The sequence below is a fragment of the Sciurus carolinensis genome, chromosome 12 (assembly GCF_902686445.1).
Source record: "Sciurus carolinensis chromosome 12, mSciCar1.2, whole genome shotgun sequence".
NCBI lineage: Eukaryota > Metazoa > Chordata > Mammalia > Rodentia > Sciuridae > Sciurus > Sciurus carolinensis.
Genome location: NC_062224.1, coordinates 54,979,487 through 55,002,736, shown reverse-complemented (window position 1 = coordinate 55,002,736; position 23,250 = coordinate 54,979,487). Strand labels below are relative to the sequence as shown.

Genomic DNA, 23,250 nt, shown 5'->3' with positions numbered 1-23,250 from the left:
CTTTAACTCTCGTAGCTTCCTTGCATTGAAAAGACTGAATGACACCACAAATACCACAGCAATATTCCATTTACAGGCTAAGTATGTTCAGATCATGGAGTCCCTGAGAAAGATTGCTCACAATAGGCCTCAATATTCCTCAAAGGAATCTAATGCTTTTGCCAAAGCATGGGATTTCCAATGCAAAACAGGGCCACAGGAATCCTAAGTTTCTGGGCATTAAAAAAAAAAAAAAAAAAAAAACCGCCTGTACAGGTTTGGTTTGTTTGTCTGTGGGAGGTAACTAAGCACATTTAATAAATCATCAATTTGTTTAAAAATTTTTGGTTGTAAAATAACAAAGGACATTTTGAAAGTAAATCTTTTAACCATTTATTAAGAACTCAGAAGAAACAAGCTACCAATATACTTACCTTCTGGTCAACACAAATTGCACTGCAGGTAAATGTCAAATATAAGACAAAGTCCTATAATCTTAGATTAAAAGAGCTGAAAAGACTCTGAAACAGGGCTGAAGATCAAGTTTCTCCTTCCTTTTCTTTCTTGTACAAGGTCTCACTGTGTTGTCCAGGCAATCCTGCCTCAGCCTCCCAGGGACTGGGGTTACAGGTGCATGCCCTCACACCTGTACCTGGCTGAGATCAGGTTTCTTTTTATCTCAGTCAATTCCTTACTATTCCTCCTTATCAATTTTCTTACAAGCATTTTTCTGTTTTCTGGATATAAAAATAATACGTTTGTGTTAAAAATATAGAGAGGGTCACGTGGTGGCTGGGCTGGGGAAATGGCGCCTTCAGGAGAGAGCTGGGCTTCCACGGAGGCAGCACAGAGGAAGCACATAAGACCAGTGAGGTGAGACCAACAGAGGAGAGAGATTCGGTTCTGATGTCCAAAAATCGGATTGAAAGACGAACCCGTCCCAGTTCCTCTTATTTCTATTTGAATCCATTTGAGGTTCTTCAGATGGACCTGAAGTGACAGGTGAAGAAATAAAAAAGAGGTTTCAGCAGTTGTCCATATTGGTGCATCCTGACAAAAATCAGGATGGTGCTGACGGAGCACAAAAGGCCTCTGAAGCTGTGGACCAAGCTCACAAGTCGCTACCTGATCAGGAACAGAAGAGGGCGCTGGATGTAATTCAGGCAGGAAAAGAGCACGTGGAACACACTGTGAAAGAGCTGAAAAAACGATTAAAGAAGGAGGAAATGTAGAGGAAGAGGATCCCGAGTTGCTCAAACAACCAGTATTTAAACAGACCGTGAAACTTCGCTGAGCTGGAAATGAAAAGAAAAGAGAGAAGCAAAAGAGATGCACGAAAGGAAACGCAAAGGGAAGCGGAGACCAAAGCTCAAGAGAAAGCCAAACGAGAAAGGGAGTGGCAGAAAAACTTGGAGGAAATCGAGATGGTCGGGTGGACAGCTGGCGAGACTTCCAAGCAAATACAAAGGGGAAGAAAGAGAAGAAAAATCGGAGCTTCCTGAGACCACCGAAATTAAAAATGGAGCAGCGTGAGTGACCCGGGTCACTCAGGGCCACAGAACCTGCTCCCAGCTCTCCTCCCTGCGCTGAAGGACTCATTCTTTTCCTCCCACCTCCACCCCAACATAGAGTAGTTTTGCTTTTTAGTCCATTTCATTTTCAATATAATTTAATATGGATCAGAGTAATTCTTTGTATATTGAAATGAGGGGCTCTGTTTAAAAATGACACCCCCACCCATTTACCCTTAGGAAAACCAGGATTGGAAGGTGCCACCATTGGTGCTGCCTTCTTTCCCACAACCTGTAACTTAACGTCTTGAACTTCACTGAATTGTGATGGTTAGAAACTTCACGTATAGGTTACGGAAATCACCCAATTAAACATATTGCTTACACACACACACACACACACACACACACACACACACACACACACAGATATAGATAGATAGAGAAAACTATAATGAAACTAAAAACAACCTAAAATTTCCTCCTATAAGCTTTTAATGTATATATTTAAGCTATGTATGCATGCATATACAATTATTTTAAAACATAATTGAGTTCATAGACCAAATAGATTTTTGCACTGATTTTGACATTATGTCATGAGCACAGTAATATGTCATTGAACTTTTTCTGGTTTTCATGTTTTCTTGCTGTTCCCTTTGTGGTCTTTTGTGTCAGAGACTTGTTCTACTTGTTTTGTCTATATATTTTATTTATAATAATTTTGAAAACATAAAAGCAGATTACTTTAAAAATTATAAACAGGACAGCTTATTTTACAAAATACTTATGATATATACTTTTGGAATATAGTTATATAATTTTGATGTATATTTGAAAAGTATGATGCTTTTGCAACTAAATATACAATAATTATTTAGACTTAATGATTTTCCATATTCATTTCAAAATCTTTTAAGTCATGGCATTTCGGTTTTGACTTCTTCAACTTTTTTTTTTCTATATAAGGTATTGAGTCATGGGACGTTCAACCACTGAGTCACATCCCCATTCCTTTTATTTTTTACTTTAAGACAGGGTATCACTAAGTTGCTTAGGGCCTCACTAAATTGCTGAGGTTGACCTCAAACTTGTTATCCTCCTGCCTTAGCCTCCCAAGATGCTGGGATTACAGGTATGTGCTATCATGTCTGGCTGATTCCTTCAACTTTTTCAGGCATTCTTCAAATATACCAGTAGTATATCTGAGAATGTATTTCTAGCGCCTTCCCACATCAAAATCAATTTCATTTGAAATTAAATTCTAAATTGCAACATTTTTAAATTAAAAATTTTAAGTTCCCTTTTGCATGGAGAAGTTTGAGTTCCCTCTGATAATATTTATGCAAAATAAAACACTTTATTCTCTCTGCCTGAGCACTTATAATTTTTTTCACTCTACCTTTTCAAATGATTTCCCTGAATTTGTCTAGTGTTTTTTTTTTTTTTTTTTTCAATAAATGTAGTTTAGTCTACTTATACAGAGTTTTAATCAGGTCAGAAATGCCCCTCAAAAGTGTCTTTGAGTATTGTTTATAATTTTGGAGGGTATTTTCCTCAAGCATGCTCATATTCTCCTGCTCTCTGCCTCCCCCAATCATTTATTACATTATTTTCATTCATTTTATTTTTCTCTGTCTTCCGAAAGAGGGAAAGGTGATTCTCCACATCACTGATTTCTCTGGTGTCTCATTTCTATGTTCCTATCTGCAATATAAATTTTAATCCCATATTGGATCTTTAGGTCCTTGTCTCCCTTGCTTCTTTCACTTAGTCTCCTTTTTAGTCTACTCTTGCATTTGTTTGTTTCAATTCACGCTGTTATTACATTTTCTGCTTCTTTTACATATGGGTTGGATCTTGTATTCTTCTATATTGTTCAGCCATTTTCCAAAGAATTTTCCTGGTCCTGGGGTGTTCAGAGGTTGCTCTCACCCAGATTCTGTAAGATCCTGACAGTCCTGTTTTCTGGCTCTGTAATGTTTTATTACATATCACTGTTTTTTCTCATTTGTGCTAGAATGACAAAAGATCTCTCAAAGATCTCTCATTTCAACAGCCTGCCTGGATCATGCTTGACTCACTCTACTCGTGTCGATTCTGGTAGAATAAGCTCTTCCTATTTATTGAGAGAAGGTGGGCAGATGTGACAACCCCTCAACCAGTTCCAAAGTCTGGAAGGGTTTCTTTCCCTTAGCATCACTCAGCTGGCATGACCCTGGCTCTCCTGCTGCACTGCCTGGGACTTGAGTAGACCAAGTACTTGAAACCACAATTCTCAACCGGGTACATCTTTTGACCTTTTCCTTCAGCCATCTTTTCCTCCCCTGAGGCAACAATGCACCAACCTGCATTCTTATTCCTGCCTGCTTCCCTCCAGAGCTAGTCTCTGTTTGGATGTAGGAAGACAGGAACTGAGAAGATTCTTTGAAAGAGAGATGAAACATTCACCTATCTTATTTCAGGCAGTCTTGCTATGTTTTGGTAGACTCACCCTGACATCTGATTTTTTTTATCTGTCCTATTTAGTTATACATGACAGCAGAATGCATTTTTGCTTATACACAAATGGAATAAAAGTAATATATTTTAAAATCAATTTAGTTGACTTCTCAGTTAGTAGACATTCTGTTCTGCATGTATGTGTGTAGGTGTGTGTGTGCATGAGCACATTCATGCTAGTTTTCCTGTTGTCATTGATATCTTAGATGGACAAACATTACAGCAGGTCCTTTAACTTACTGCTTCTCTTCATGTCTTTAAGTGTGAATGGGTTTCCCACAGCTGCACTACAGTACTACAGTTGAGACTTAAACACAAATCTTTGCTCAGTACAAGCCACCCTCATGATGAAAAGATTCAGGCCAGTTTTCCAGCCCCAAAGAAGTCTCCTCACAATCTAGCAACAATATCATTTTAGCCTTTGAATATTAGTTATAATGAATATTTGCTATAATGTTCTGTTTCTACCTGTTGACCAATGACATTTGCTATTAATATCTTTTAGACATGTTAGGGAATTTCTAGTATGTTTATTCATGTTTTTCCATATTCATTTCAAAATCTTATCTATAAAGCATCCCATCATGTCAAACAAAACATTTACATGAGTGAGTTAAAATTGATAGGCAATAATGGACTATTTCTCACAGTGTGATCATAGGAATCAAAACAATTTTGGGCAGAGTCATTCATTTTACTCATACGTTAAGTCTATCATTTTACTTAATAATTTTTATAATCTTCTTAGCAGTGATAATGGCCATTTATCAAATAACCATCACATTACTTCAAATGGCAATGTCTAAATTTATTCAAATGTAGAAATATGATTAGACAACCACTAATAAACATTTATGAATCAACACATAAACAACTCTAGAAGTTTCAAGAGTTTATGGGTTTGATGAAATTGTGAATTTCTGTGTGTCTGCAAGTTTTTCCATCAAAAAGGTCCAGAGTCTTCAGTAAGTTCTCAAAGGGGATTTATGACTAAGCAAAGGTTAAAAACAAAAAGTAAATTGCTTTTAAAAAGAAAATTAAAACTGTTCTTTAAAGAAAAAAAAAATGAAACTTCTAACTTCTTCGATAGCCCACTTCCTCTCCACTCCCTATGGTTTTGAAATGATGAACCCAGAGCTTACGAAACAAAGATTTAAATGTTATCAGGAAAGCTTAGGAATCTCATCTTGGAAAAACATACCACATTATCACTAACAATCTCAGGGCCCCAGGGTTTGTCCCTTGCTAACCTCCCAGAGCTTTGGTTTCCTTGTTTGTAGTTTGAGGAGTTTGGATTAGAGGGATGAATTCAAAGATCACTCCCAGCTGTAAAATTGTAACCTAGTCATGAAGAATTACATATACACTTCAAAATAATAAAATAAACAAACAAGACACTTGGTTAGAAAACTCTCACAGCAGATATGATTTTATTAACAATCAATGAAGTATTTAAACAGGAAATCAAACACTGGGTTCTGGGATCCTCATAGAATCCATTGGCTCTCAATATCAAGTCTCTTGAAAGTTAGACTTTTGATTTCGGATGAAATTACTTGACCGGTTTATATATTCTACTGCTTAAATGCTTTTCTGTCGCAATGCTTTGCATGACTTTCAAAATGCTTAATGAACAAAAGCAAACATTGTGGTGGCCTATTGAGATGGGATAAGCAAACTAAGGAGCAAAAGCTGGTATAAATGCAATGACTCACATAATCTAAACTTGTGGTTGAAAGAAAGGGAAACATCTCTAAAATACTTGTTATAATTTAACATCAGGACAATCAAAATGTGGCTGGAAATGAGTGGTACATAATCACAGTGAAGAGGAAAGAGAGAAGCTGGCTGAGAAAGGCTGGACAGGTTTAAATACTGTAGAAAATTCTTGTTTATTTGCTCCAAGAGGCAGTCCCGGCCCTCTGCAGCCAGCACCCTGGGATAAGCCTATCAATATTTACCATCTTCTTGTTTCAACTGCTGGGCAAGTGACTAAAAATTGTTCACTTCATTTGACTGGAGCTTGGACCACACATCTGATATTTGCAGACCATTCTGAATATTTATCACTTCATGAAGAGCTATTTTTAAAGAAAAATGGGTTTTACAGTTTGCAGATCCAATCCTTAGTTACCCTATGTACATGTATTACTACACAAATGGTGTGAATCTACATCGATACAGCCACAGAAATGAAAAGTTGTACCCCATTTGTGTACAATGAATCAAAATGCAGCCTATAAAAATAAAAAAATCATTGGTACATGTGGATTGGATGGGCTCACAAAGCATTCCAGTTAAGAACGGAGGTGTTGATGACTCTTCATCTAATACTCTATTTGTTTTAAAATGAAGTTGTTATGCTAAAAGAATATAGTTAGAGATAAGGTTTGAAGGAAAAGACCCAACTAAACAATTACTATGTCTTCAGACATGAAATCAACAGACATAGTATTGACTTACTTCTTGAGCCACATAAATTCACTAGTTTCTGATTGTTGAAGAAATTATTAGGAAATAATTTGTTTTCCTATTTTGAAGTTTTCTTAACAATTTATTAAAGACTACTTTATTAAATGCTTATTGTGTGTCAGGCAATATAAATGATCCTCTCAAATATGTAGTACTCTTTATAAACCTAAGAATAGGAGAGAAGGAAACTGGTTGAAAAGAGACAAGTTATTTTTGTGGATCAAAACTTGTCTATCATAAAGTCACAAATTAAAACTACTTTGATGATTCACTCAAGCCAATAGTCTTCTTGCTTTATCATTTTATTGATCCATTAACTATATTGATGTTTAAATTTGGAACTTGTGATAACCAAATCAACAAAATAATGTTGTTGTTGTTTTGTGAGGACACTTTTGCAGGTATGATATACATAGCCAATAATTATAATACTCATTGAATGTAAAGAGACACTCCCTTTTCAAAAAAATTAAAATGAGTGATTTAAGAATATTATAAAGTTATTGCCTAAAATACATAATATTTTATAAACATGACTATTATTTATGTATCCATTATAATTTGGATGCATAATTTTAATTTTACATAGGTAATATCATGACTCACTGTAAGGATGGATCCTAAAATATGATAATTTCAATATATGTGTTTAATTTACTAGTTTTCTGAAAGAAATAAAAGTTAGGCATTTGACATAATTCAGTGCTCTATCCATTGATTCAATAAAAATAATCACTATAATGTGTAATATTATGTGAAAGTAGTGTTACGTAGAAGGGATAAAAAGTACTATTGCTGCTCTTGGAAGTCTTAAAAGCTATGAAGAGGAATGAGACAAAACTCAACTGAATTCAACAATGATCTTTATCAATCTCTTCTACTTTCCATATGATACTAGGCACAGAGGAGTTGTGATATTCAATAAAAGCATGCATACTATTTGTTGTCATTGACCACACAAAACTTTTTCACAAGCTTACCTTTTGAATAGTCACCAAATTGAGGAGGAAAACAGATAACATAGGCCAACATGGGGTATTTCTTTTTTTTTTTTTTTGAATTTTTAAAATTTTATTTGTTCTCATTAGTTGTACATGACAGTAGAATTCATTTATACACTTTGATAGGGCATTTCTTTATACATATTTAATGTTGGGGGAAAGGTCATAAAGGATAAATGGAGAATGAAGAGGGCTATCTGCTTATATGAACTTTATTAAGCGAGGCCTCTCTGAGGGTTATTTTGAGAACTGAGACAGCTCCCACCTCAAGGAATCAAGGTCTGAGCATTACAGCAGATGGGAAAGGGAGGCCAAGAGTCCAACACTAGAAAGAGCGTGGCAGTCCTAGGGGTTGAAGGGAAGTGGTTGGTGCGTACTGAGCATGGGCGGGGCCACTTGACATGAGACGAGAGGTAAACTGGGATAACCGCAAACACGTGAGAGGTGCAAACTGCACAAGAATGCAGAGGATGGACCAAGCAAGATCCAGAAGATACCAAGGAGGAGCTGGTATTTATGGCACGATAGGCTTTCTGTAGACCATAATGGTGTATGAAGTGGTAAATAAAACTGGGATACTGAAAAAAAATCAACAATGACACGTGGTAACAGATTATTTAAATGTTTGTTCAAGGAGATGTGATAGATAGGTTTGTAATGGTTAGTCTATGAGAGGTCTTAAAGATTAAGGTGAGATTTTTATAAGTTCCACTATTCAAGCAATAGTGAAACTACATAAGCATCACAAACAGGGAGTGACATGACACAGGGAAATAGTGTAAGGTTAACTAGTGGGAACGTTAGACAGTTTGGAGGTGAAGAATCCATGAGAAGACCAGTGCGATAGGGATGCAGTAGACTAGGGTCTACATTGGGGTGGGACAGAGAAGTGCATGTGAGACAGGGAATGCAAAGAACCCTAGGCCATCTCTAGTCTCTCGGCTCAGTGACATGCAAAATCATGAGCAACTGTAGAGAAAAGCAATCGTCAGGTCAGATAATCTTAAAACTATAAACTGGATCATTCCTCTGCTTACTATAAAGTAGGAAAACAGTCAGAAGACGTGATCCTGAGTTTTATCAACATAACTTCCAACCAAACTTCATGAACTGAATTTCATTCTCATGTGATACCAATGGTGATGGTGAGAGGTGTCGTAAAAGACAGACTGATGGTCTGTATTGATGTTAAGTGCTGATAAAAGTGTGATATACCAAACCACATTTGACGATCTTTATGTTAATCTTGGGCGGACATTTCACGTCGGTTTCTTAGAAACACTTTTAATGGTTGTGGTTCAAATAAAATTTGGTTTATTTTATTCTGATGGGCAATTATGAAGTTCATGACTACTCCCCTTTCAGGAGTTCCTACTGGACACTTGAGTTTGTGGCCTTTATAGAAAGTGCATCCATCTTCATCAATTACCTGTGTCTTAACCCCCATGTTACACCCTTGGTTCCCTTTCTACTTTTCCATATTATCTGCTGCATAAAATCTTTCTGAAGTTTATAAAACTTTGTAAATTACTCTAAATATTTCCTAGAACATATAACAGTATGACTAAGAGAATGGAATGAGATGCTAAATAAATGCTAATTCTTTTCTTCCAGTTTACCTTTTCAATATCCATCAAGGATAGGAAGGTTAAAGGAAATTTGACAGAAACAACTTCTATTATTTAAGGATAAAAAACATAAATTTTGTTTATGCCTGTCATGGAAAGGTCAAAAATTGTAAAATCCAAGATCTACAACTTCAGACAATTCTTTCCATTTATGGAAGGTGGACACATTGGAGATGACTATGTGACATAAATGCATTTTTTAAAAAACTAAGACAAAAGAAGGACAAGGAAGAAAAAGAACTGAATTTAACTACTTCTGATTTTAGCCACTAGATGGAGTAATGCCAAAAAATATATGATCAGTACTGAAATGGTGAGATACCATTTTCAATACAATAAGTGTTCTTGCTGACAAGGTGAAAGTCATTCAGATAAGGAATTCTGGATGTGTTCCCTGTCATGTTCATAATTTCCTAGACTGACAGAACATACACATAAGGATGTGATGGTCTCTATTTTACAGCTGATATAAAGTACTCAATAAGACAAGTAGACTACCACTAAGCTGTATCCCCAGCCGGAGGTTTAGGAGTTCTTAGTATATCCTAGATACCATTACTTTGTTAGATATGTTTTGCAAACATTTGATTATGCCCTGTGGTTTGCTTATAAATTTTCATGATGTTTTGAGCAGAAGTTTTAATTTTGATTGTCTAATTTATAATTTTTTATTTTTGTCTTCCCCCAAGTCTTGAAAATATTCTCCTGTTTTCTTCTGGAAGTTTTTAGTTTAGCTTTTATGTTCAGATCTATAGTCCATTACAAATTACTTTTTATGATTAATATGAGAAAGAACAAGATTAATTTGTTCCCATATGAATATTTAGTTATTCCAACATCATTTATTGAAAAGACTATACTTTTCCCATTGGGTTCCTTGAAACATTTGTTGAAAATAAAATAAAAGTGGGCATATGAATCATAAAAAAAAAAAAAGATGAGTAGACTAAACAGGCTGGGTGTGGTGGCATACACTTGTAATCCCAGATACTTGGGAGGTTGAGGCAGGAAAGTCATTAAGTTCAAGGCTAACCTGGACAACTTAGAGAGATTGTCTCAAAATAAAAAGGGTTGGGGTTATAGCTTAAAAGTAGAACCCTTATCTAGCATGTGTGAAACCCTGGGTTCAAACCCCAGTATCACAAATTGATTTAGTCAGCCTTTTTGCTTCTATGACTAAAAGACCTGAACAGCACAATTATAGAGAAGGGAAAGTTTATTTAGGAGCTCGCAGTTTCAGAGGTCTTAGTCCATAGAAGGCCAACTGTATTCCTCAGGGCTCAAGGTGATGCTGAACATCATGGTGGGAGAGTGTGGCAGAGGGAAGAAACTCACATGATGATCAGGAAGCAGAGAAAGAGAGGCTCCACTTGCTAGATACAAATATATACCCCAAAGTCACACCCCAATTCTTACCTCCTCCAGTCACACCCTTCCACTTCAGTTACCACTCAGTTAATCCCTATCAAGGGATTAATTCACTGATTGTGTTAAGGCTATGACCCAACCATTTCTTCTCCAAATCTTCTGGCATTTTCTTACACATGAGCCATACACATATACACACATGAACTATAACACATATGCGTATATACACACAAAAAGACTAAACTAATGATCCCACAGGAACTTATGACAGTGCTATCGACGGAAGTCATTATTATATGATATGGGTCAATGCAGACCTATTTTATATATTCTATTGAATTTATGAAAGTACAAAATGGTAAAATGGTATTATAGTGTGAGTCTCTTTGGTAACTTATCAGTCTTTTATCCCTAATGAGTGGATGTAGAAACCATGCCTTCTCTCCCTATTCATGACATTTCCCCCACTTGCTTGTGATAGGTAGAGATTACTAATGCTTTAGTCTGACTTCAAGAACATTTATTAGTTAAAAATAATTTAAGGCCTACTATGTGTCATGCACCTGGAAGCAGCCAAGGATAGAACAGACCTGGCACCTGCTCTCATGCCCTTTCACAATAATAATACTGTGAATTTACTACATGCCAAGCTCCATCCCAATCACTATATATCACTTATTTAAATCTTACATCATCTTAATAGGTAAATATTATGATTATTCTAATTTTGTAGATGAGGAAGGTGAAATACAAAAATTTATTTGAGTTCCCTGTTCCATTTCAAAACATAAGGATGTTAGAAGTTGTGTCAGTCATTTCTCTGTTTCTGTGTCCAAATATTGAGGAATTCAACCTAAGTAGAGAAGATTTATTTTGGCTCATGGTTTCAGAGGTTTCAGTCTATGGTCGGTTGACTCCATTGCTTTTGGTCCCACGTTCAGGCAGAACATCATTATGCTGAGTGAGTGGCAGCTGCTGCTCACCTCATGGTAGCCAAAAAGCAAAGGAATGAGAGGAAGGGGCCAGGGTTCCAGTATTCTCTTTACTAGTTGGCCCCCAATGACCTAACTTCCTCCCACTAGGCCCCACCTCCTATAGGGTCCATCCTCCCAATACTGGCACAGGTGGCAACAGAGCATTTAGCACATGGCCTTTGGAGGATATTTAAGACAAACCATAACAGAAGTCATTTCTGTTTAAGTCAGCTTTACATCTTTGCGACCAATGTACCTGACAAAAACAACTTAGAAGAGGAAAAGCTAATTTGGGCTTGTGATTTCAGAGGCTCAGTCCATGGTTGGCCAATTACATAGCACTAGGTCCAAGGTGAGGCAGAGTATCATGGCAGAAGGGCATAGCAGAGGAAAGGAACCAGGAAGCAGAGAGGGGTAGGGGGAGAGAGAGCACGCCAAGTACCAGGAACAAAATATAAACCCCAAAAGCATGTCCCCAGTAACCTATTTCCTCTAGCACCCTACCTTTTTACAGTTACCACCCATTAACTCATATCAGTGGATTAATACAATTATTAGATTATACCTCTCATAACCTAATCTTTTCACCTGAACATTCTTGCATCTTCTCACACATGAGCTTTAGGGGAACACCCCATATCTAAACTGTAACAATTCCCATCCTCTTCATAAGGAAAAAAAAATGAAAAAATTGAAAAATAAAAAATTCTTCTTAGATTCATCAGGGCACTAAAGCAACAGGGCAAAATGCTGCAAGAGACAGATAAGTAGATTAGGTATAAATAGAGCTGATACCTGGAAACAAAGTTCTCACAGCAAGATCCAAACACTTGAAACTGTAGTCAATGAATTGCTGGATGCTTAGTGTAGAATAGGATGAGCATTAAAAACTAGGAGACCCAGTCTTGTTGGGGCATACTTTTATGAGTTTTGTCTTCAAGAAATCTACCAGGTTACCACAGTGAAGACCTTTACAAAATTTTACTCTTCTTCTTGCAGCGGAAAAGGAAAGGAGCCATTTTGAAATAGGACCAGTTTCTCAGATTTCCTTGAAAACTGGCTTCCCTTAAGGGAAGATCATAAGGCAGTCAGAGTCCCATTTTACTAAATAGAGCCTAACTTTTTTTTTTTTTTTAACCAAGGAGTCTACATAACTTTGAAAAAGAAAAATGTCCAACCCCAGCTTCCTCTAGCCTTCCATGTGGGAGGGAAAGAAATAGTCAGTTAAGATTCACTAAAAGATTGAGACCTAATCATAGAGCTATAGAATAGTTTCCAGTTTCCATTCCTTACCATCATATGAATAAAGATTATATCGGAGAATCACAAGCCTTGACCCTATTTTAAAAGTCACTAGGAACAAAGTCAACATGGGAGAGAAAAACAATGACATTAGATATTTCAGCTTCTGACACTAGAACTACAGAAAAAACCCACAGAATAACTTCCTTGCCAGAAACAAAGTTTCACATTACCACTCTTCCTTGTACTACACAGCTTATGTTTAGTTTTTAACAAAAATTACAAGGTATGCTAAAGGAAAATATCACAATCTGAAAATACAAATGAGATTCAGGTACAACTGAAATTTTGCAATTATCAGACCACAAGTTTAAAATAACATGCTAAGGGTTTTAATAGAAACAGTAGACAAAATGTACAAATACAGGTATAATATAAATAGAAAGATTGAAATTCTAAGAAAGAATCAAAATAAAAGTTCCATAAATCAAAAAACTGCAATAGAAAGGAAGAAAACATTATGTGCTCATCAGTGGACTGGAACCAGCCAAGGAAAGAATCTGTAAGCTTAAAAATATACCAAATACATACTGCTGAAATGGAAATGTAAAAAACTCAGACAAAAAATTGTGGAAATGATGAAACAGAATAACTAAGAATTATGGGTCAATTACAAAGTATGCAGACATTCATAATTGAATATCAATAGGTGAAGAAAGAAAAAATAACAGAAGAAACATATGAAGTAATAATGTCTTAGAATTTTCCAAAATTAATAACAGACTTCAATCCATAGATCCAGTTAGCTAAGAAGATATCAAACATTTAAATACCTATAGACATATCATATCCAAACTGCAAAATAAAATAAAATCTTGCAATAAGTGAGAGGAAAAGTAAAACTTTTCAGAGGAATGAATATAAGAAACACATTGGGTATCTCTTCAGAAAACATGCAAACAGGAAGAGCATAAAGTGAAACAAAGCATTGGGGGGGAAAACACCAACATTTTGAAATTATCCTTCAAAAATGTAGTCAAATTAAAGAATTTCTCAGACACACAAAAATGGCAAGAAATGTTAAAGAATTTTTTCAGTGGGAAGGAAAAAGATACAGCTCAGAAACATGGGTCTACATAATAAAGGAAAGAACAATACAACAGGAACAAATGAAGATAAAAGCAAGTCTATATTTTGTTTGCGGCACTGGAGATTGAATCCACAGGTGCTTTACCATTGAACTACATACACTCCAGCGTTTTTTAAAATTATTTTTTTATTTTGAGACAAGACCTAACTAAGTTTCTGAGACTGGCCTTGAACTCATGGTTCTTCTGCCTCAGCCTCCTGAATCACTGGGATTACAGGCATGCAGCACAGCACCTGTGTAAAATAAAACCATTTATTGAAAAAATTCTTACTTGATCTGCCAAATAACAGTATGCACAAAATGTTAATAGTGATAATGTATTTAATGCTTATAGATTATGGACCGATGTAATGAAAAACAGTAATTTTGTAAATGACAGAGGGAAAAATGAAAATAATGTTAGGTACTAGTATGACTCATGAAGCAAGATAGCATTTTCTGAAAATGTATTTGAATGAACTGTAGATATATATATTGCAAATCCTAATGCAGACACACACAAAAATTTTTACAAAAATATAACTAAGACCTATGAAAGGAGAGAAAGTATAAGCATATAAATACTCAGTTTACACCAGAGTTGGTAAAAAAAAAAAAAAAAAGGAGTGGAAGACAAAAAAACATGTTTTGGGGGACAAAGACAAAAGCCAATGAATAGAAAATTGCTACACATACGGTGTAATAATCCAACCGTACTGACATTCACTAAATATGAATGGACAAAATATACCAATTATAAGACAGAGATTGGGATCCAAGATGGTGGACTAGAGGGTGACTGCATCTCCTGTTGCTCCAGAACCCAGGATTCAAGAAGGGAAGGCATTGAGAGACTCAGACTAAAATAGAGTCACGGGGTGAGTCTCCCCCACCTGGTGAAGCTCGACCTGGGCGGCAGGCCCATATAGTGGTGGCTTATCAGAGCAGGGCAGGGCAGGGCAGCTAAAGTCTTCCCTAGGTAGCCCTGCTCCCTCCAGCGGTGGGCTTCTCCCACATGGCCAGCTTCTCAGAGCAGGACCCCCAGTGAGAACCTTTCTGCACAGAACCAGCTCCAAGTCCTGGAGCCAGTGGCGAGCTCTGGCCTGCAGGCAGCTTCAGGGACCAGAACAGGGCAGCCAGGGACTTCCCCAAGCAGCCCAGCTCCCTCCGGCAGCAGGCTCCTTTCACGGCCAGCTTCCCAGAGCAGACCGCCCAGTGAGAGCCTTTCCGCACAGAACCAGCTCCAAGTTCTGGAACCAGTAGCGGGCTAGGGGCAGCTTTCTTCGGAAGCACTGCATTATCAAATTCCTCCAAGACTTCAGGCTACTGAAGGCAGGGAGGTGATAAACTGGAAATCTACAGGGACACTATAAGCCAATAGAGGAAATCTGCAATATCTCAGATTCCCACTGACATCTGACCAATATGAGAAAACAAGGGAAGAAAATGTCCCAAACAAACCTAGATACTATATCAATAAAACCCAATGACAGCACAGCAGAAGAAATGTCAGAAAGGGAGTTCAGAATGTACATAATTAAAACAATCAGGGAAACAAACGAGGAGATGAAAGAGCAAATGCAGGCATTGAAGGAGGAGATGAAAGAGCAAATGCAGACATTAAATGATCACACCAATCAACAGTTAAAATACCAAATATGGGAAGCAAGAGATCATTTCAATAAAGAGTTAGACATACTGAAAAAAAAAAAAAACAGAAATCCTTGAAATGAAGAAAACAATAAAGCAAGTTAAAAACTCCATAGAAAGCATAACCAATAGGATAGAACACCTGGAAGACAGAACCTCAGACATTGAAGACAAAATATTTAATCTTGAAAACAAAGTTGGCCAAACACAGAAGATAGTAAGAAATCATGAACAGAATCCACAAAAATTATGGGATATCATGAAAAGGCCAAATCTGAGAATTATTGGGATTGAGGAAGGCTTAGAGAAACAAACCAAAGGAATGAACAATCTATTCAATGAAATAATATCAGAAAATTTCCCAAATCGGAAGAACGAAATGGAAAACCAAGCACAAGAGGCTTATAGGACTCCAAATATACAAAATTACAACAGGTCCACACCAAGGCACATTATTATGAAAATACCTAAATACAAAATAAAGACAGAATTTTAAAGGTCACGAGAGAAAAGAATCAAATTACATTCAGGCGAAACCAATAAGAATATCAGCAGATTTTTCAATCCAGACCCTAAAAGCTAGAAGGGCCTGGAAAAACACTTACCAAGCCCTGAAAGAAAATGGATGTCAACCAAGAATCTTATACCCAACAAAACTTACTTTCAGATTTGACAATGAAATAAGATCCTTCCATGATAAACAAAAGCTAAAGGAAATTACAAAAAGAAAGCCGGCATTACAGAACATTCTTAGCAAAATATTCCATGAGGAAGAGATGAAAAACAACGATGCAAATCAGCAATGGGAAGAACTAGCCTAAAGGAAAAGCCAAATAAAGGAGAAACCAAATCATGTCAAAAAACAAATATGAGTCAAATGACTGGGAATACAAATCATATCACAATAATAACCCTGAATGTTAATGGCCTGAACTCATCAATCAAAAGACAAAGACTGGCAGATTGGATTAAAAAGAAAAATACAACAATATGCTGCCTGCAAGAGACCCATCTCACAGAAAGAGATACCCACAGACTAAAGGTGAAAGGATGGGAAAAAACATACCATGCACATGGACACAGTAAAAATGCTGGAGTATCCATCCTCATTTCAGATAATGTGGACTTCAAGCCAAAACTAGTCAGAAGGGATAAAGAAGGACATTACATACTGCTTAAGGGAAGCATAAATCAACAAGACATAACAATCATAAATATCTATGCCCCGAACATTGGCTCATCCGTGTATGTCAAACAAATCCTTCTCAAATCCAGAAATCAAATAGACCACATCACAATAATACTAGGCAATTTTAACACATCTCTCTCACCACTGGATAGATCTTCCAAACAAAAATTGAATAAAGAAACCATAGATCTCAATAACATAATCAACAATTTAGACTTAACCGACATGTATAGAATATACCATCCAACAAAGAACGAATACACTTTCTTCTCAGCAGCACATGGATCCTTCTCTAAAATAGACCATATTTTATGCCACAAAGCTACTGTTAGCAAATACAAGAAGATAGAGATACTACCATGTACTCTATCAGATCATAATGGATTGAAATTAGAAACAAATGACAGAACAAAAAACAGAAACTTCTCCAATACCTGGAGATTAAATAATACACTATTATATGATGAATGGATAACAGAAGACATCAGGAGGGAAATAAAAAAACTCTTAGAAGTAAACGAGAACAAAGACACATCATATCAAAATCTCTGGGACACCCTGAAAGCAGTACTTAGAGGAAGATTTATTTCATGGGGTGCATTCAACAAAAGAAGTAGAAATCAACAAATAAATGACCTAACACTACAGCTCAAAGCCCTAGAAAAAGAAGAGCAGACCAACACCAAAAGTAGTAGAAGACAGGAAATAGTTAAAATCAGAGCTGAAATCAACGAAATTGAAACAAAAAAACAATCAGAAAAATTAACAAAATAACGAGTTGGTTCTTTGAAAAAATAAACAAAATTGATAAACCCTCAGCCACACTAACAAAGAGAAAGAGGGAGAAAGCTCAAATTACTAAAATTCGGAAGGAACGAGGAAATATCACAACAGACACAATTGAAATACAAAACATAATTAGAAACTATTTTGAAAATCTGTACTCCAACAAAACAGAAAACCTCAAAGACATCAACAAGTTTCTAGAGACATATGAATTACCTAAACTGAACGAGGAGGACATACATAACCTAAATAAATCAATTTCAAGCAATGAAATAGAAGAGGTCATCAAAAGCCTACCAACAAAGAAAAGTCCGGGACCAGATGGGTTCTCAGCCGAGTTCTACAAAACCTTTAAAGAAGAGCTCATTCCAATACTCCTCAAAGAATTCCATGAAATAGAAGAGGAGGGAACCCTCCCAAACTCATTCTATGACACCAATATCACCCTGATACGTAAATCAGACAGAGACACATCGAGGAAAGAAAATTTCAGACCAATATAGTTAATGAACATCGACGCAAAAATTCTAAACAAAATTTTAGCAAATCGCATACAAAAACATATTTAAAAGATAGTGCACCACAATCAAGTGGGTTTTATCCCAGGGATCATAGGTTGGTTCAACATCCAGAAATCAATAAATGTCTTTCACCATATCAACAGACTTAAAGTTAAGAATCACATGATTATTTCAATAGATGCAGAAAAAGCATTTGATAAAATACAGCATCCCTTCATGCTCAAAACACTAGAAAAAATTGGGGTTGTGGGAACATTCCTTAACATTGTAAAGGCCATGTACACTAAGCCCATGGCCAATATCATTCTAAATGGTGAAAAACTGAAAGCATTCTCCCTAAAAACTGGAACAAGGCAGGGATGCCCTCTTTCACCACTTTTATTCAACATTGTCCTTGAAACTCTCGCCAGAGCAATTAGACAAATCAAAGAAATTAAAGGGATACAAATTGGAAAAGAAGAACTCAAACTATCCCTGTTTGCTGATGACATGATTATATATTTAGAGGAACCTGGAAATTCCACCAGAAAACTTTTAGAACTTATAAGTGAATTCAGTAAAGTAGCAGGTTACAAGATCAATGCTCATAAATCCAATGCATTTTTATACATAAGTGATGAATCTTCAGAAAGTGAAATTAGGAAAACTACCACATTCACAATAGCATCAAAAAAAAAAAATACTTGGGAATCAATCTCACAAAAGAGGTGAAAGACCTCTACAATGAGAACTACAGAACACTAAAGAAAGAAATTAAAGAAAACCTTAGAAGATGGAAAGATCTCCCATGTTCTTGGATAGGCAGAATTAATATTGTCAAAATGGCCATACTACCAAAAGTGCTATACAGATTCAATGCAATTCCAATTAAAATCCCAATGATATACCTTACAGAAATAGAGCAAGCAATTATGAAATTCATCTGGAAGAAGAAAAAACCCAGAATAACTAAAGCAATCCTCAGTAGAAAGAGCGAAGCAGGGGGTATCGCAATACCAGATCTTCAACTCTATTACAAAGCAATAGTAACAAAAACGGCATGGTATTGTTACCAAAATAGACAGGTAGATCAATGGTACAGAATAGAGGACATGGACACAAACCCAAATAATTACAATTTTCTCATACTAGACAAAGGGGCCAAAAATATGCAATGGAGAAAAGATAGCCTCTTCAACAAATGGTGCTGGGAAAACTGGAAAACCATATGCAACAGAATGAAATTAAACCCCTATCTCTCACCCTGCACAAAAATCAACTACCTTGGAATCAGACCAGAGACCCTGCATCTTATAGAAGAAAAAGTAGGTCCAAATCTTCAACTTGTTGACTTAGGATCAGACTTCCTTAACAGGACTCCCATAGCACAAGAAATAAAAGCAAGAATCAATAACTGGAATAGATTCAAACTAAAAAGCTTTCTCTCAGCAAAGGAAACTATCAGCAATGCGAAGAAAGAGCCTACAGAGTGGGAGAATATCTTTGCCACTCATACTTCAGATAGAGCGCTAATTTCCAGAATCTATAAAGAACTCAAAAAACTCTACACCAAGAATACAAATAATCCAATCAACAAATGGGCTAAGGAAATGAATAGACACTTCACAGAAGATGATGTACAAACAATCAGCAGATACATGAAAAAATGTTCACCATCTCTAGTAATAAGAGAAATGCAAATTAAAACTACACTAAGATTCCATCTCACCCCAATTAGAATGGCGATTATCAAGAACACAAGCAACAATAGGTGTTGGCGAGGATGTGGGGAAAAAGGTACACTCATACATTGCTGGTGGGGCTGCAAATTAGTGCAGCCACTCTGGAAAGCAGTATGGAGATTCCTCAGAAAGCTTGGAATGAACCCACCATTTGACCCAGCTATCCCACTCCTTGGCCTATACCCAAAGGACTTAAAATCAGCATATTACAGAGATACAGTCACATCAATGTTCATTGCTGCTCAATTCACCATAGCCAGATTGTGGAACCAACCTAGATGTCCTTCAATTGATGAACGGATAAAAAAATTGTGGCATATATATACAATGGAATATTACTCCGCCATGAAGAAGGATAAAATTATGGCATTTGCAGGCAAATGGATGAAATTGGAGAATATCATGCTAAGTGAGATAAGCCAATCTCAAAAAACTAAAGGATGAATGATCTCGCTGATAAGCGGTAAGGAAATATAATGGGGGTGGGAGGGATTAGCGTTTGGGTTAGGATTAGGTTTAGGGTTAGTGTTAAGGAGGGTGGTAAGAATGGAGGAAGGAAGGACTGTATAGAGAGAAAAGAGGGGTGGGAAGGGTGGGGGAAGGGAAAAAATAACAGAATGAATCAAACAACATTACCTTATGTAAATTTATGATTATACAAATGGTATGCCTTGACTCCATGTACAAATAGAGAAAGAAAATGTATTCCATTTGTTTATAATAAAAAAAGAGAAAGAGAGACACCCAAAAGTATAAATAAAAAAAAAGAGAGATTGTTAGGATGGATTACAAAATTAAGACTCAACTATATGTTGTCAACAAGAAATCCACCTAACGTATAAAGATACAAATTGATTAAAAGCAATGGTATGGAGAAAGATAAATAATGTTTAACACTAATCAAAGACAACCAGAGTAGGCCCATTCATTTCTGACAAAGCCAATTTCACAGAAAGGAAAAGGATCAGGAATAAAAAGGGACATTACATAAAGATAAAGGATCACTATGCCAAGAAGATACAACAATTCTTAGTGTGTATGCACCAGACAAGAAAGAATAAAAATACAGGAGGCAAAAACTGATAGAAATGCAAGAAAAAAACAGATAAAACCACCATTATGATTATAAATTTCTATTGGTAACTGACATAGTTAGCAGGCAGAAAATTACTAAAGCCATAGCTGAACTGAATAGCATCATCAATGAATTCAGCCTTCTCGACATTTATGAAATACTCTTACCCAACAACAGCAAATACACATTCTTCTCAAGATCACATTGAATAGTCATCATGATAGATACATTATGGGCCATATAACAAAATTTAACAAATTCAAAATTGTAGATATCATACAAATTATTTTCTCAATCATTAATGGAATAAAACTAGAAATAAATATCAGAGAGATAACTAGGGAATTTTAAGATTAATCACATGCTTCTAAATAAAAAAATAAGCTTCAAGAGAAATATTTAAAAATTTTCAAACTAGCAAAAAATAAATACAACATATCAAAATTTGTGGAATGCAGTGAAAACTACTTAGCAGAAAATTTATACAATTAAATTCATACATTAGGAAAGAGAGAGCTAAAATCAGTAATTAAACTTTCAGATGAGGGAACTAGAATGTGAGCAAACTAAATACAAAATAAACAGAAGAAAATAAATGACAAAAATCAAAGGAAAAAGGGAATGAAATAGAAAAACAGGAAAATAACAGAGAAAAATCAATGAAACCAAAAGCTGATTCCCTGAAAAGTGAAAATTCTTTCCAGGCTAATAAAAACAAAAAGCAAAACAAAATGAAAAATTAGAGAAAAAGTACGAGAGAGAGAGAAGACATGTATTACTAATATCAGAAATGAAAAAGGTACTATCACTAACTGTTGCAAGAACACTAAAAGTATAATAAAGGAATATTATGATTGACTATATGCCTAAAAATGAGAACTCAAAGACAATCCACAAAATATATAATTTCAATAGGCTCCTGTCTTTACAAAATTGAATCAGTCATCAATTGCCTTCCAAACCAGAAAACATCAGGCTCAGATGGTTTCATTGGTTTATTTCACCAACCATTCAAGGAACAGATTACACCAACTTGCTACAATCTGATTTAGAAAATAAATGCTGAGGACATACTTCCCAACTTATTCTATGAGGCCAGAATTACCAAAATAACCAAAACCAGATATAGACATTATAAGAAAAGTGAACTACAATACAACATCTCTCGTAATAGATACAAAATCTTTAATAAAACTTTAAATCTGACAATACACAAAAAGAATTATATACTACAATGGCATGAGAATTATCCCAGGTAAAGACTGCTTTAACATTCAAAAATTAATTAATACAATCCCTCACATTGGTAGACCAAAGAATAAATTCACTTGATCATATCAACAGATGCAGAGAAAAACATTTGACAAAGTCCAACATGTGGTCATGTTTTAAAAGAACAAAAGCCTAAAACTCACAGGAAACTAGGAATAGAGTAAACCTCTCCCACTTGATAGAAACATTTATGGGGGGAAATCTCTACAGCTTACAATATATCTAATGGGGAACAATCAGATGCTTTTCTCCTTAGAATGGGAACTTGACAAGGATGAACACTCTAACCCTTTTATTTAACATTTGCTACAAGTGTGAGTTAATGCAATGAGATGGAAGTTAAAGGAATACAGATTGACAAGTATAAAATTGTTCACAACTGAAATGCCTGTCTATGTAGAAAATTTCAAAAAATTGACCAAACCGGAAAAAAAAAGAAGAAAGAAAGCAAATTAAAACCCTGGACCTAGTAAGCAATTACAGCAAATTTTCAGGATACAGGCTTAATACACAAAAGTAAATTACTTCTCATATACCAGCAATGAGCAATTGGAATTTGAAATTTAAAAAACAACACAATTTATATCATCACCAATAAATGCAATGCCAATCTAAGAAAATATATTCAAGATTTATATGAGGAAAACTACAAAACTCTACTGACAGAAATCAAAGAAAATCTAAATAACTAGACACTCCTTGTTCATAGATTGAAAGACTCTATCACTTCCCAGTTATTATCTGTAGATTCAAGACAATTGCAACCAAAATTATAGTAATTCACTGTGTGAACATAGGCAAAGTTATTCTTAAGTTTATATGAAAATTCAAAATACCCCAAATAGCAATTCATTGTTGAAGAACAAAGTTGATGATTTAAGCTACCTGACCAAAGGACTTACTATAAAACTCTACAATAATCAAGACACTGTGGTATTGCTAAAAGAATAGACAAATATACCAATGTATCTGAATGGAGGACCCATAAATAGGCCCACTCAATTATACTCAATTGACCTCTCCCAAAGGAGTAAAGGCAATCCAAAAGTGACAGAATAGTCTTTTCAACAAATGATGCTGGAACAGCTGAACATCCATATGTTAAAAAAGGAAACTAAACACAACCTTATGCCTTTCACAAAAAAAATTAATCAGAAGGATCATACCTAAATAAAAATGCAAACTACACAACTTCTAGGAAATAGGAGAAAATAGAGGTGATCTTGGATT

At 35.7% G+C, this 23,250-nt stretch overlaps 1 pseudogene; it reads left to right on the top strand.

Moving 5' to 3' along the window:
• Positions 1–784: 784 nt before the first annotated feature.
• LOC124961461 (dnaJ homolog subfamily C member 8-like) lies at positions 785–1,516 on the top strand (annotated as a pseudogene).
• Positions 1,517–23,250: the final 21,734 nt, after the last annotated feature.